This window comes from Tenrec ecaudatus, chromosome 14, assembly GCF_050624435.1.
Source record: "Tenrec ecaudatus isolate mTenEca1 chromosome 14, mTenEca1.hap1, whole genome shotgun sequence".
In the NCBI taxonomy this organism is placed as follows: domain Eukaryota; kingdom Metazoa; phylum Chordata; class Mammalia; order Afrosoricida; family Tenrecidae; genus Tenrec; species Tenrec ecaudatus.
In genome coordinates this window covers 117,803,673-117,818,429 of record NC_134543.1, presented here as the reverse complement: position 1 = coordinate 117,818,429, position 14,757 = coordinate 117,803,673, and the positions used below count along the sequence as shown (strand labels likewise).

The following is a 14,757-nucleotide window of genomic DNA, read 5'->3' as shown; positions in this document are numbered from 1 at the left end:
GGAAGATCACAGGTCGGTGGGTGAAGAGTTGTGTGGATACAATGGTAGTGGCCACATCACAAGGCTCAGTGTGACTCATCAACAGGAAGGTAAAGGCAGAGAGGTGTGGGAGGTGGGGCAGCCTCCAGAGAGCCATTTATCCCCGTTGCACCTCCAAAAGAGGTCATCATGATTGACAGGCTAAAACCCACCCGTATCTTCTTACAGGTGCCATTGTGGCACAAAAACTTAACTATTCACAGTTCTGATGATCTGTTGGTACTTTGGGTCTCTAGGAATGAGCTAAGTATCATGTTGGGAAGATGCTGTCTAGTAGATTACCACTCCTGGTAAACACGTGTCCCTTAGTTGGGTTTCCAATGGTTGGCTTTTTGGGAGTGGTCACATGACCTTTCTTTGGGCTGTCTCTGGGTGGATTCAAATTTTCAATGCTTTTCATAACTGCCTGTTATTAACCTTTTGTACCATCCAGTAACTCCTGCAATGATAACCCCGGGATAAAGTGCTGTGCTCATAAATTAAAAATTAGACATAACTAGACTGTGAACCTGAACAGGACAGGTAAATCATGACCCAGGTCCAACAGACGCCCCTAATGTATAAGGGGGAAAGCTCAAAGCTTATCAGTACAGCCAGGCACATGTTAGAAGCGACATACTGATAACACCAATCTATGAGCATCAGAGTGAGGCAAGAGGACATCACTCTCTCTGCTTCGGGTGATGTTGCTCACTTTTTCCTGCACTTGGAACTGCTGAGTTTCTGGGGTCAAGAAGCATATGCTACTGACCCCAGAATCAATGATATTCCTTGGAAGATGCTGACATAGTATCTACCCTGGACTGGTAACATTGACTCTTTTGCTTAATATTTGCTTTTTGCTTATAATATTTGAAGGTATCACTCTGTCCTCTTACTGGATCCTCTCCATTAACAGTGTGTGCGAAGAGGAAGCATTGTTTTAACCTTTGCCATATATACATGTATGACCATTGATCGCAGTGAATAAAACCTAAGCATTCCAAAGGCAATTCCATGTCTGTCTCAGATTTATAAAACCCAAACCAAACTCACTGCCATTGAACGCTGCCGACTCATAGCGCCCCTACAGACCAGAGTAGAACTAACCCCGTGAATTTCTGAGACTGAAAGGGCTGACATTTCGGATTGTAGTCCAACCCATAACCACTACACCATCGTGGTTCCCTGAATGTTTTCTGGGACTTGCTTTCAACAAAAAGCTGGGGTGCAACCTGAAAAATGAGAAACTAGTTCATAGGAAACATTTGTAGGATCAGAGGAATGACAACATTATGTGTATGTTTGTTAAGGATCTACCTAAGCAGGGCAGGGCCAGTACCTTGAAAACAAAAATGAACAGGAAACTTTTTTTTTTTTTTTCAAATCAGAATACAATGCTCAGCAAATATTTACAGAAGTCCCTTTCTTGGCAAGTTTCTCTTGTAAGGGCAGTTACGCTAATTTTGTTGCTGTCATTATGTAATTAGAGGACTACATACGGTAGAGTCGGGAATTGCAAGACGTAAGACCAACCGCATGTTTAAACATCCTTTGTAAATTTTGTTAATCACAAAATAACATGACTTCTCAACCCTCGTCCTCAGCAGGTGTATTTATTTGCCTCCCTCAGGCATGCTTACTTCCTGTTAAACATGGTAGCTTGCAGTTGGGTCCCTTCCTGGTCCCTTTTCCTTTCCAGGCCTGCGGAGAACTGGCCTTTACACACAGCAAGGACCGAGGACTCACATCAGATTTGGGGTGAGGCCCTGGCCCCGGTTTGGCCACCCGGGGCGGGACGGCCCCAGGTCCACACTCACTGCCGCGGCCAAGGGCCCCGGGCAGACGCCACCGCGCGGCTCGGCCGTGGCCTTCGAGGTGCGGCGAGGCAGCGCACATGCTCGCGCCCGCCTCCCGCGTCGGCGAGAAGAAAGGGAGCGCGGACGCGCGGAGCCTGACCCGGAGTCTACCCATGAGGCAGCGCGCGGGCTCCTCCAGCCGCCCCCTCCCCGCCCCCACCCCCCTCGCTCGGCTCGGCGGCCCGCACCGCAATGGGAGCCGCGGCTGCGGCGGTGTAGGGTTCTCGCGCTCCTCCTTTTCCTCCTCCTCTTTCTCCTCCTCCTCAAGTCCCCAGTCAGGCCGCGCCGCGCCGCGCCGCTCACGGTAAGCGCCCCCCGCCCCCGCCGGGCCCTCCCGCGCGGCTGGCGCCGCCTCGCTCAGGGGGCGGTGGGCCGGGGGTCTGGAGGCCGGCGCGGGTCGCCGGGAGCGCCCAGAGCTCAGGGGAGGGGGGGGAACAGCTGCGCGTCGGCGGCCGCGCCGCCATCTTGCGGCGGCCGCGGCGGGGGAGGGAGCCCCGCGCGACGCGGCACCGACCGGGCTGAGGCCGCGCGGGCCGCCGCCTTCTCCTCACCTCCGCGGGCCTGCGCTGCCGTCGGCCCGCCGCCTGCCGTTGGACGGCGCTGCCGCGGAGCTGGCGCGCCCTGGGCGTGGAGGGGCGGCGGAGGATCACCCGCCGCGCACCCCGAGTCGTGTCAGTCGCGGGGCACGAGCCCGAAAGGGGGTTCCGAACTTTGAGGCGTCCGAGACCTTGGGGCCTCCGCTGCCCAGAGGTTCGCCCAGCGGCCATTCCGCTCGCACGCCCTTGTCTTGTCGAGGGACTGCCGCGCGCTGCCCCAGACGCCGCATTGTCCCCGAAAACACCGTGCGCGACGTCGGGAAGAAGGAGCCCTTGCTGGTTCTCCTCTGGTGGAGATGGGCAGAGTTTCAACTGCAGCTTCCACGCTTTTACACAGAGACTAGGAGGAAAAGCGGAAGAAGTCACTGGAAGCACAGGAGACCTTTGTTGGCAGAGATGCTCTTTGTTTGCAAAGTTTTGCCCGTTTAAAAAAAAAAAATATATATATATATATATGCTGAAAATGTGGCTTGGTGGTTCCAGGTGTGCCCTGGGAGTCTTAAGGATTTGACGCCTTTTCATGGCATTAAAGAAAGAAAATAAATAAAAAGGAAACCAGAAGTAGCGTTTTAAACTTCGAAGTCTCGTCGTGTTTGGGAGTTGCCCTGCTCTGAGAATTAACATTTTCCACTCACATGATTTCTAAGTAGACGTTTGCGGAGAGAGTGAAGGCACTGGGTGGCCTATCCATTTTAAGTTGGACATCAAGTGGGCTCTGGATGTTGTTACATTCGTCGTGGACGTTCCTTTAGAATCACATCTCTGCACCACCTGATTTCTTCCATAAGCCCCTTTGAATTAGTCTTTTGTTGACAGCACCTTTTCGAAGGTGAGGAAACAGGTTCAGACAGGACTTTACCTGGCTTACGGGCCTCGGAAGGCCCTTAGGCCCGCGTGCGCCTTCAGTGCTCTCAGGTGGATAGATGACGAGAATTGACACAGTTCCATCCGAATTCTTACTGTTCAACCCCTTAATATCTTTATTTCTGAGTTCGCTTCTTTGCATCCCCGATATATTGGAAAGTTGGAATGGCTCAGATTTCACCTGCTTCCCGTTGATTTGCTGCGTTTGTCTACCTGCACATGCTTTTTTGCTGAACAGTTTTAAAAATAAATTGCAGAGTACGGTTCACTACTAAATACTGTATTTATGTCAGTGTATGCCTTCCTTGTGTAGTGATGGGATACCAGAAATAACCCCTTTTGGATGACCTCAAACAAATTTCTCGTACAGTTTAGGAGGCAAGAAGTCTGAAATCAGGGCACCAGCTCTCGAGGAAGGCTTTTTTTCTTTCTCCTAGTCTTTTTTTTTCACCGTTCCTTAGCAATTACTCTGTATCTTGCTGTCATGCTATCCTTGGGTGGAGAAGGTTCTCTGTGCCGGCACTCAGGGTCCAAACGATGTGCTCTATGTCCAGCTCTTTCCTGGTGACAGCTTCCTCTTTGCTGGCTTCACTGCCCTTTTATCTCTCGTATAATAGAAGGTAGGGCTCAAGTAAGGGTGGTAACTTGGTTAAGGGTGTATCTTGAATAAGAGTAGTGACAAGATAATGGCTTCTTTAATCCTACCTTGTTAACATTAAGGTCAGGATTTATAACCCATCACAAAATGGCTATCAGATCACAAAATGGAGGACAGCCACACCATATTGGGAATAAGGGTCGAGCCAAGTTGACACATTATTTTGGCACTTGAATCTGTGACAGTTTGTGTATCATAACATTAAGGGCTTTTTGAAAATGTAACCATACCTGAGAAAGTGAAAAACAATTTTCTATAACCATACCTGAGAAAGTGAAAAACAATTTTCTCTACAACCACAATACTATATTTAGATTTGAGTCTAATACATGTATGTAATATAGATTTACATTTCCGGTATGAACTCCCAAATTATTTTTGGTCATTTTTGTAAACCAGGAGCCAAAAATGTATTACATTTGTGTTTGCCTTTTTTAATTTATAGTAGTTCCTTTTTAAATTTTTTTTCTTCATTGACCTTTTGAAGAGACCAGGCCAGTATTCTTTTTAGAATAAAGCACATACTTTATTTTATTGAGTTTTCGTATTTATCTGAACTAATCTACTCTGCACTTGCGGGATTATCATGAGGCAGAACTGATGGTAACCAACGGCAACAACAATCTGATAAATACATAGTTAGGAGCAGTCACTAGGAACCAGTGTTAGGGAATAGAAAGAAGGTGGGGGCAGTTTTGGAGGATAAAACTAACTGATTTACTTTAGGGAACTTTGAAAGTTACCCACTCTCTGAACATTGGGGGGAGTGGGGGCAGGTGAGAAGAAGACAGTAGGAGACAAAAGAGGGCTTCCTTTGGAAGTTTGCCTGGAGCCCTCAGAGCAGTAGTGAGCTGTGATAATTAGAAAAGTTGCCAGAGGACTGCACATCTCAATGTCCTCACTTAAACGTATCTCTCTAGTTTATCTAGTCCAGCCTTGCTTTGGCCCTATTTAATACTACTTAGCACTATTTTTTTTTATTGACAGAAAGAAATGTATAATTTTCTTGCCTCTTCCCACTCTTTCCTTTATTCAATTGAACACTCAAATGCATAGGGAGGCTATTGTGTTTTCTGTAGCTGTATGAATGAATGAGGCATATGGAAATAGAAAGTAATCTGTAGCTTTACAGTGACAGATAAGTTAGACATTTTTATTGACAACCTATTATTTCAAAAGTAACTTCAAGGATGAGAAATAATTTTTTTTTTACTTCAGAGAGGGACTCACAATTCTCAATCAAGTAATGATAAAATTGAGGGCTTCAGAAAGATTGTGGCATGGAAAATTGGAAATAAAAGATGGGATTCTTTTCCCCATGAACCTTTTGAAGCCCCCTTGTAGTAATTCAGGAACATGTGATTTACTCAGTGAGTTGAACTTAAAAATGTTTAAAACTTTGATTCATTTCTGCCAAGTGATTTTCTGTTAAGGATTGATTCTATTACTCCCCAGTCTACCAGAAAAAAGGAGCCTGGTGGCATTGTTGATTAAGCCTGGAACTGCTAACTGCGAGCTTCAGGTTTCCCACCTTCCAGCGGCTCCATTCTGCTCCTGGAAAGATTTTTAGCCAATTGACTCGATGACAATTTTTTTTTCTAACTAGGTAAAATAGCCATCACTATTTGTCATTTAGATCCGGTGGACTTTTTTTTTTCCTTTCACATTTTAAGTTATATATGTTCAAATGATCCAAACTGTGTGTTAAATGGTTTAGATAACACAGTTTTCTTAGAGATATCTTACATCCTCCCAAATATATCTAATCTCCCCTAAATTGAGCCTGGTTTAAAAAACATGGGAGTCATTCATTGGTATTTTCAAATGGAAGTTCCAAAAATCTCTTTAAAGTAGATTAGACTGAAAAGAAAAGAGGCCTGGTGGCGTAGTGGTTGCTTATTGACTGCTAACCATAAGGTCAGCAGTTTGAAACCATCAACCACTCCGTGGGAGACAGATGGGCCTTCTATTGCTGTAGAAAGTTACAGTCTTGGAAACTCAGAGGAGCAGTTCTCCCCTGTACTATAGGGTCACTGAGTCAGCATCAACTCAATGGCAGTATGTTTGGTTTTATATTTGGAGGCCAAAAAGAACATTTATTTTCTCTCTTAATTGAAAAGCCCTGGTGGATAATTTGCTGCATGGATGACTGGTTCAGCTGACACAAGGATCGGAAAGTCTCTCTACCCTCTTAGCCTCTCTATCCTAGCATCTGTGACTTTGCTTCTCTCAGGAGGCTTCTCTTCTGAGGGATCTTTCTTGCACGGTGTGACGCCAGCATTCCTAGACTTCTATTTAGCCAGAACATTGGAAAGAGAACCTTTTCCCTAATAACAGCAAAGGCCCCAGAATTCAGTTTTTATTAAATAAACGTTTTTGTAAATTAAGTGGGGGCTTGCATTTCAGAACATCACTTGTGTTCAACAGTTTAACCTCCTAATCAACCTCCCTGGGTGTTTACCTTTCACCATGCCTTAATTTCTCTCTTCTCTTAGCTTCCATTATACCCAAGGTAACACCAATCAACAATCTAGCCCATGGCTTTATCTTTTCTGCTCCCCACCTTAGTCTATAAAGTCTGTACTCTTTGATATGAAAGTGGCTTTGTGTAAATGGTCTCATGTTATTTTTTCTTTTGTGATTGCATAATTTTACTCAACATAATGTTCTCTAGGTCCATCCATGTCATGAGGTGCTTTATGGTTTGTCATTGATTTTTAGCAATGTATAATAGTTTATTACATATATGTACCAAACTTTCTTTATCCATTCTTCTACTAATAGGCTTTTAGAGTGCTTCCATCCTATTGCTATTGTAAACAGTGCTGCACTGAGGATGGACATACATGTGTCTTCTGTTCATGTACGACTCTTAAAAGGCTTCAGAATTTTATTTGGCTTTTCAGGGTTGTGTTCCATCCTGATATAGTTTCTATGACCAGGGAATTGGGCCATTTTGATTTAAAGCATGTGGGCTGAGGCTGAGGAGAGGAGTGTTCTAAGTGAAAAATTGGAGTGCTGTTAACAGAAAAAAGGGCAAATAAAAGATACGTTTATTACACATTGCCTTTTTGATATACACTAATATACATACTAATATAATATTTTACTAGAAATTCATGAATTTCCACAGTGGGAGTCCAAGATACATTTGTGGGATCTATATAGGAAATAAGCCTCCGGTAATTTCCCTTTTTCCCTGATAGAAGGATGGGAGGAAGTTGGTTACCAAATAGAGTGCATTGGAGATATGACTATAAAGATCAAAATGATAAACCTGACTTGAAAGGTTAAAACCTTGTCAGTTGATACCCCCATTTGATGCCTAATCTGGTTTTCAACATTTTCCATATTTTTTGTTTATTCTTATTGGGGTTTATCTCAAATGTATTATGTCATTATATGTCACCCTCTTGAATTTTTGTTTTATGATTTTCTGTTTTTCAGTATATGGAACCCGGGATTGATGAACTTATCTATAGGAGAGCAAGTAGAATAGGGGTTTCTGGGGGGTACAGTGGAGGGATAAAAGGTACTGATGTCAAGGAGTTCAGGAAGGAAAACAATGTTTTGAAACTGATTATGGTAGAAATTGTACAATACTGTATGATGTGATTGAATGACGGAATGATGTATCTATATTAATTCCTAATAAATGGTTTTGGGAAAAAAATTTTATTAACTTCCAGGAGCGAAAACCTGAAAATAAGGTCCAGTTCCTAAATTCTAACTCCCAAGTTCAGAGTCTTTGAATGATGTTCATTCTGCTTGATTGCATCTTATATGGTCATAACTGCTATTATCTGTTGTAAAATGGTAGAAAGAAATTAGAGTAAATTCTAAAGATTCTCTTTGGTAAAGTGGAAAAAGGAAAAACAATTCTAGTATATACTGCATTCTGCTGGGTTAGAAAAGATTCCTTGCTCGAGAAGTCTTTTGGATTCTTCTGTCAACCAGTCTAGAATTCCTGGTTTCCCCACTGCTTAGTCCTCTTCTTGGAGCACATCTCTAGCGTTTTGCCATTTGTGAGAGAATGGTTTTAGGTGTTTAGGAATTGCTGTTGGTGTGGTAGTTACATATTGGACTGTGGACTGCAAGGTGGTTGGCGGTTTGGAACCACCACCCACTTCTCAGGAGAAATAAGGGGTTTTCTACTCCCATAAATAGTTATATAGTCTTGGAAACCCATAGGGACAATTCCACCTTGTCCTATAGGATCACTGTGATTCCACATCAACTTGAGGGCAGTGAGTTTGGTTTTGAAAGGGAATGCTTTATGGTAGGCACTGTAATTATTTTTAATGCCATGGACTTCATTGTTTGTCTCATGTTTTTAGTATGCATTTTAAAACTGCCTAGGATTACAAAGAGACCAGTTAACCGTGTAATGTAGTGATCCAAAATTAAGAAAAATTTTATGATGTAGAAACATCCATGCTTTGTTTTTTTCATGCTTCTTAATGTATTTACAAGCAATTATAATGAAATATGATGATAATCTGTAATTTCTGTTTGTGACAAAGTCACAAGCGCTACAAATACTATTTTGGTCTGTTACCTACAGTTCCAATGGAGGGAAATAATACATGTTCAATAATATAGTTACAGGTCTCAGAACTCACAGGGGCCGTTCTACCTGGTCCAGTAGAGTTGCTATGAGTCTTGCATGCCAGTGAGTTTGGTTTTCTTTTATTGGTAAAGGAGTGCATTCATGATTTAATGGTAAAATTACCCCCCCACACACACCCCATTTTTCTGTTGTGTCTACTGGTCCTTTGGCTTGTGCTGCTTTGCTTTTGTCATAAGTTGGTCTCTGCACAGTGGGCCATTTTGCCTTATTTCACGCCAGTTTCAGTGTTAGAGCTCTTGCCTGCTCTTCTTTCTCTTGCCTCTCTAAAAGTGCTGTGGGTTTGACTGTTTATACAAGCAAGTTCCGTGTCAATTTTAGACATGCCAATCCTACCAAGACTATAAATCCACTTAAGTCCTTAAATCTTACTGATTGGTTTTAAATACCACTGTTTGCTTAGTAAGTTGGCCAATACTTGAAAGTCACTGAGTCTTAATGGATCAAAAATTTTCAGTAGTATTTGGGAAGCTTGGTCTTGCAAGGTGGGTAAAATAGACCAGAGTAGAGACTACAGGCCAACCTATTTTTTTTCCTTTTTTCCGAATAATAATATGGTTTCTGGGCTTCCATTGTATACAGGCAAAGATTTATTTCAAACAAATTATGTTTAAGTATTTCTTTTCAATCACTGGATGACTGTAGTCAAGTTGTCTCAGTAACAACTTGTCCCAGTTTCGCTAAATAGTAGCTTGATGTCACTGTGGCCTAGGTGCTGGGCTGCTGACCACATGGTTGATTGTTCAAATCCATCAGTCCCTCAGGAGAAAGATGAGACTGCCTGCTCCCATAAGGATTTACAGTCCCAGTAACCCCTGTATAGGATAGGGATGGTCAGAGTTACAGTTGACTTCAGGGAAATGTTTAGTGAGTGAGTTTCATTAGGGTGTCTTAAAAGGGTTTTTTTGTGTGTGCCAGTGGGGGGAGGGGAGGCAGGAATTTAGGTCAAGGTAATACACATAAAAAAATAAAGGTTTTAGTGAATTATGTCTTTTAATGACTGTCAGCCTTGCTGAATGAAGAAACTGCCTGAAATCTAGAAAGTGGTGGAAGACAACCATCAAGTTATCATTGCCAATTAAAAATATCATTTGAAGTTGCCTTTTTTCCATTTTAAATGAACAGCTCTGGATGTCAAAAGCGTTTTTTGTTGATCAGTGAGCTCAAAGAACTCTTCTTTTCATTGAGTCTTTTAATCAAGATGAAAGCAAATGAACAACAACAGCAACAAAAGAACGCTAATGAACAATAGTGGCTTCCAAAAGGTTCTGCTGGACCATTTACATTCACGGCAGAGAGTGGTCAGCTCAGAATGTCCACTGTTTTGTGGGGTTCCAAATGGTTACTCTTGATATATTTTTGAAGGATTATTCATGGTGATTATTATGAAATCATTTTTGGAATATTGAAACTGCATTGGTGAGAAAAAAAGGCTGGAAGGTTGCAGTGAGTAATTATTTTCCATTACAACAATGTACCTACTAATTTTCCAAGGAAAATAAGAGTGGTCTTATAAGAATTTCATTGTGATATCTTATGCCATCCACTCTGTAGCCCTGATCTTGTCCCTTTAGACTTCTTTTTGTTCCCCAAACTCAAAAGAACACTGAAAAGGCAGATAATTGAGCCCCTGGAGGATGCCAAAACAGCTGTTTTGACATTGTGGAAATCAAGAGCTGGAAATACCACTGTTAGAAATGTGTAGATCTAGATGGGAGCTCACATTTTGATATTTTTGCTTAATTAAAGTTTCAATAATTTCATAGCAATATCTTTTCTTATATTTTTAGAAGAACATTGAACATTTTTAAAATTAAAAAATAAAACTATTCATCCATATTCTTCCTGTTTCAGAAATAGGATCTATATTCTTCCTATTTTAAAAATACTTTCAAAATCCTTATTTTTTTACTATTTTAATATGGATTTAATAGATTTAAAAGTTTACTTTTCACTGTTTTTTTAGTGAAGATACACACAGCAAAGCATTCACCCATTTAGCAATTTCTACATGTTCAGTTCCAGTGGTATTAGTTACATTCTTCACATTGTGTTGCATATTTCCTGTTGCTTCCTAAGTTATTTTACCAGCATTAATTTGATGTTTCCCTAAACATATTTATGCTTTAGATTTACTTTTGTCAACTTGACCACATACATAAAATTAAAAAAAATCATTTTATTGGGGACTCGTACAAGTCTTATCACAATCCATAAATCTATTCATTATGTCAAGCACATTTGTATATTTGTTGCCATCATCATTCTCAAAACATTTGCTTACTACTTGAACTCTTAATATCAGCTCCTCATTTTCTCCCTCCCTCCCACTTCCCCCTCCATCATGAACCCTTCATGGGCATAATTCATAAATTATTATTTTGTCCAAAGTCTCCCTTCACCCACTTTACTGTTCATCCTCAAGGGAGGAGTATATAATTCTTTAAAAGAGCAAAATCACAGATCAAAAATTCAAAATCTCTTAAAAAATGGAAATCTCAAGTCTTTATAATTGAGTTAAATTATGTGCAGTTTAATGATGAATTCAGGGACAATTAGATTCAGGACATTAGCTTCAGGACATTAGAGTTGGGGATTCTTTCAGTCTAAATGGGATTAAGAAGACTGGATTTTATAAAAATTTCTAAATCTGTTTCACTTTTGTTCCCTTCTTTCGGGTAGGATCTTTCTACGACTCTAGCCAAACATTCAGTATGGTAGCTGGGCATTGTCTCATTTCTGGTCTCATGGCCTTGGAGGCAATCTTTCTACAATCTAGTTACTTCTTCCTTTTGTAGGTCCTTTTCTTTCAGTGACTATTGTCAGAGACATCAGTCTACTTAAAATAAGATGAGAGTTTTGGAGAAATGGGGTCCATTTGAGTAGACATCTCTAAGGCTTAAGGTTTTTATGCCTAGCATTTTGTCACTAATATGTTAGCCACTAACGATCAGATATTTCTAATAGTGCAGTTTCTGTGGTTAAAATGTGTTCATTTTCAAGAATGAGATTGTGTTTTTTAATATGAACTGAGAAAAAGATAAAATTAGAGATTTCTAACAAAATAGTTAAGAAAACAAGATGCATAAAAAGAGAGGTAGTGATTTGAAATTTCATCAGGCTAATGTTTATTAATAAAAGTTTTAATAAGCTAATTATTTAATAAATTTTTATTTAAAAATACTTTATGAAATAATTATCTTTCTGTTGTGTACTGGTTCATTTAATTTGTATAAATATTTCAATTTGTTGATGTCTTATAATATCAAAGTAAATAGCATTGTTCTAATCATATTAAAAATAATTTCCTAATGAAATCAATATAGGACAGATAAGGATACTAAAGTGATAAAATTAGAATTTAAAAAATGACTTTTTTCCTTAAAATTTTTTTAAGATTAGTTGAAATAAAATTTCTAGTACCTCCTTGAGATAGTTGAACATTTTTGAGGGATTACAAAATGTTATATTTTTATACTTTGGTACCTTTGAATTGAATTTATATTTTATTCTATGATTTTAATAACAAAATTTAGTTGCTGATAAGTTAAAAGTAAAACCCCAAAAGTCAACCTCACTGCCATTGCATTGATTTAGACTTACCATTCCCCTATAGGACAGGCTAGAACTGCCCCTTTGGGTTTCCAAGACTGTACATCTTTATGGGATTAGAAGGCCTCATCTTTCTCCTGAGAAGCAGCTGATGTTTTTGAACTGCTGGCCTTGTAATTAGCAGCCCACTATGCCATCAGGGATTCTATGTTTATGTGAGGCTTTAGCATTCTTTCATTTTAAATGTTCTTTTAAAATGCATAAATAAAGCAGAATATATTTGACTGCTATAAGGTAGTCGAGAGGCGCCAGAGGCCAAATCAGGCGAATTAGAGCAAACAGGCTTTATTGGGGAGAAAAACCCACCCTGGGCGAAGTCCCATGGTCTACAGTATTTGGGCAGGGGGAGTTGTGCCCCAGGCTACAGGGGTGGTGCTTACATGGCCAGAGAACATGTGACTGGGCTGTTTTGAGTCTATATAAGGTAGTCAGGGATTGGGAGATCCAGGTATGTGTGGGAGATCAAGGCCACTTGCTGCTAATTGTGTCAGCCAGCTCTGGTCAGCTCCACACGGGTGGGTAAGATTCAAGGTCACTTGCTGCTAGAAGCGGGCCTGGCATTGATCCGGCCATACAACTGGCACATTCAAACAGAAGTATTTGGAAAGCTAAACTGTCATCATGACAAATACTATAATGAAGATCTTATATAATAAAATAATTTCTATATTTTCAACTGATGGCATTTAGTCCAGAATTAGTAATGACTAGGGTTTATTCTTGAGTCGTTACTGTTGACCAGGCACTGAGCTAAGTGCTTTATATGGATCTCCTTTAAATCTGTATTATTACCATGTGAGTTAAGTTTGAGGGGCCCTAGTGGTACAGTAGTTAAAGTGTTTGACAGTCGAAAAGTTTGAACACACCAGTCATCCTGTGGAAGAATGATGTGGCATTGTGCTTCTGTTAACATCTACAATCTTGGAAACCCTTGGAAACGGTTCTATATGTATAAGTTGGAATCATCTCTTGATGGTGGCAGGTGTTTTATATATATATCTATGTGTGTGTGTGTGTGTGTAGATAAGTGTTAACCTGCCTCATTTTACCGATGCTAAAAATAAACATGCAAAATGCATTGGAAAGTGGATTGTTGCAGATGCATTGAGGTTAAAATTTAGTACCCTGTTATTTGAGCTACCTTATAATCCATTTAAATTTGTTCCGGTATTGTATTATTTTCAGCTTTCTATTAGATTAAGTTTTTAAAAAAAATCAGTTTCCTTTGTCTTTTTGTTAATTAGCTTGTTTTTTAGTGATTTTCTGTATATGGAATCCAGGATATGTATGGTAGTTACATAATCTGTTGTCAGTTTGAGACTTAAGAGGGAAGGGGTGGAGTTTAGCCTGTCAATCAGGTTGCAGCTTGATGACCTCATTTGGAGGTGCTAAGGTGATGTAGCTCCCTAGAGGCGGGACACAGGCTCACTCCGTGAGGCATTCCTGCAGACAAGACATGGAGCTATGCTAGAACCCTGGAGCTAAAGGAGCTATGTGGAGACCCCTGCCATTGCTGAGATGCTTCTATTGCCACTGGATCCACAAGACTTGACACCGACTGGCCTATGATCTTCCTGCATTTGGCATTATTGTGTTGTGTGAGTCTGAAAAGGAATTTATAGATTGGTATTGGACATATGGGCCAATATTGAACTTAAGGGCTTGATCTGGACTGGGCTGGGCTGTTTTCCCAATATTCAATTGCTCTTATATGTAATGCTCTGCCTTAATACACTTGAGTGTCACTGGATTTGTTTCTCTAGTCTACCCAGACTAACACATTATGGTACCAGGAATGGGATATTAGAGAAACAAATTACAAAAATGGAGAGTGGATGCATGTTTGACCTGCCTAATGGCAGTTTTTCTTCTTTGGCTACCCAGAGGTCAGATATGGCCGTGAAGTTTGCTGGGTTGTTTTCTGGAAAGAATATGGGAAGTTAAAGCTTTGATTCTTTTCTTTGGTTTCTGTCTTTGGTTATTCCTGTTTGAAATGGCAAAAATGAAAGTGATTACCATTTATATGCATGTATAAGCTGAGTTTTAAAACATTTTTAATGCAGTGTTTGTGGTAAAATTAGGTGCCTCTGCTATTTGGGTTGGCTTATAGTCGAGTATATAGGTAATGTATATTTTGAGCTCAGGGGACAAAATTGGCCTTTAAATCTTACAGACGATGCTTAGGGAAATGGCGAATAGAGGTCAAAATGACTGACAAAAATCCTGGATCTGTCTTGATGCTGTCAGAAGTCTAATCCCATATTTTGTATCAGTAGAATAGTTTAAATAAGGTTTAAGATAAACTAAGTAATAAGGATTTAACTTGACTTTTAAGAATTTGGTAAATTTAGGATCTGATTCTACTTTATTTATACTGATTTCTTCTGCTTATTATTGTTGATATCATGATTGATAGATATAACTATTGGGAAGTATGAAAATAGAGAGCTTGTAAGCCCACATGCCTGGAGCCATTAAAATTTGTTCTTTAAATGCTTTTAGGACACCCCTGAAAAGAAGACT

General features: G+C 40.4%; 1 protein-coding gene across 2 annotated transcripts in view; it reads left to right on the top strand.

Annotated features, from left to right (window-relative positions):
- The first annotated feature begins 2,023 nt into the window (after positions 1-2,023).
- ZNF280D (zinc finger protein 280D) overlaps positions 2,024-14,757 on the top strand; it is a 109,337-nt gene continuing 96,603 nt past the window's right edge. The window contains exon 1 of one of the 2 annotated variants that reach the window (XM_075532084.1): positions 2,024-2,181. The gene's annotated coding sequence lies outside the window, so the exon portion shown is untranslated. Of the gene's footprint in view, positions 2,182-2,953; positions 3,303-14,757 lie in introns of those variants that run through there. The other variant, XM_075532085.1, reaches the window with a different exon arrangement.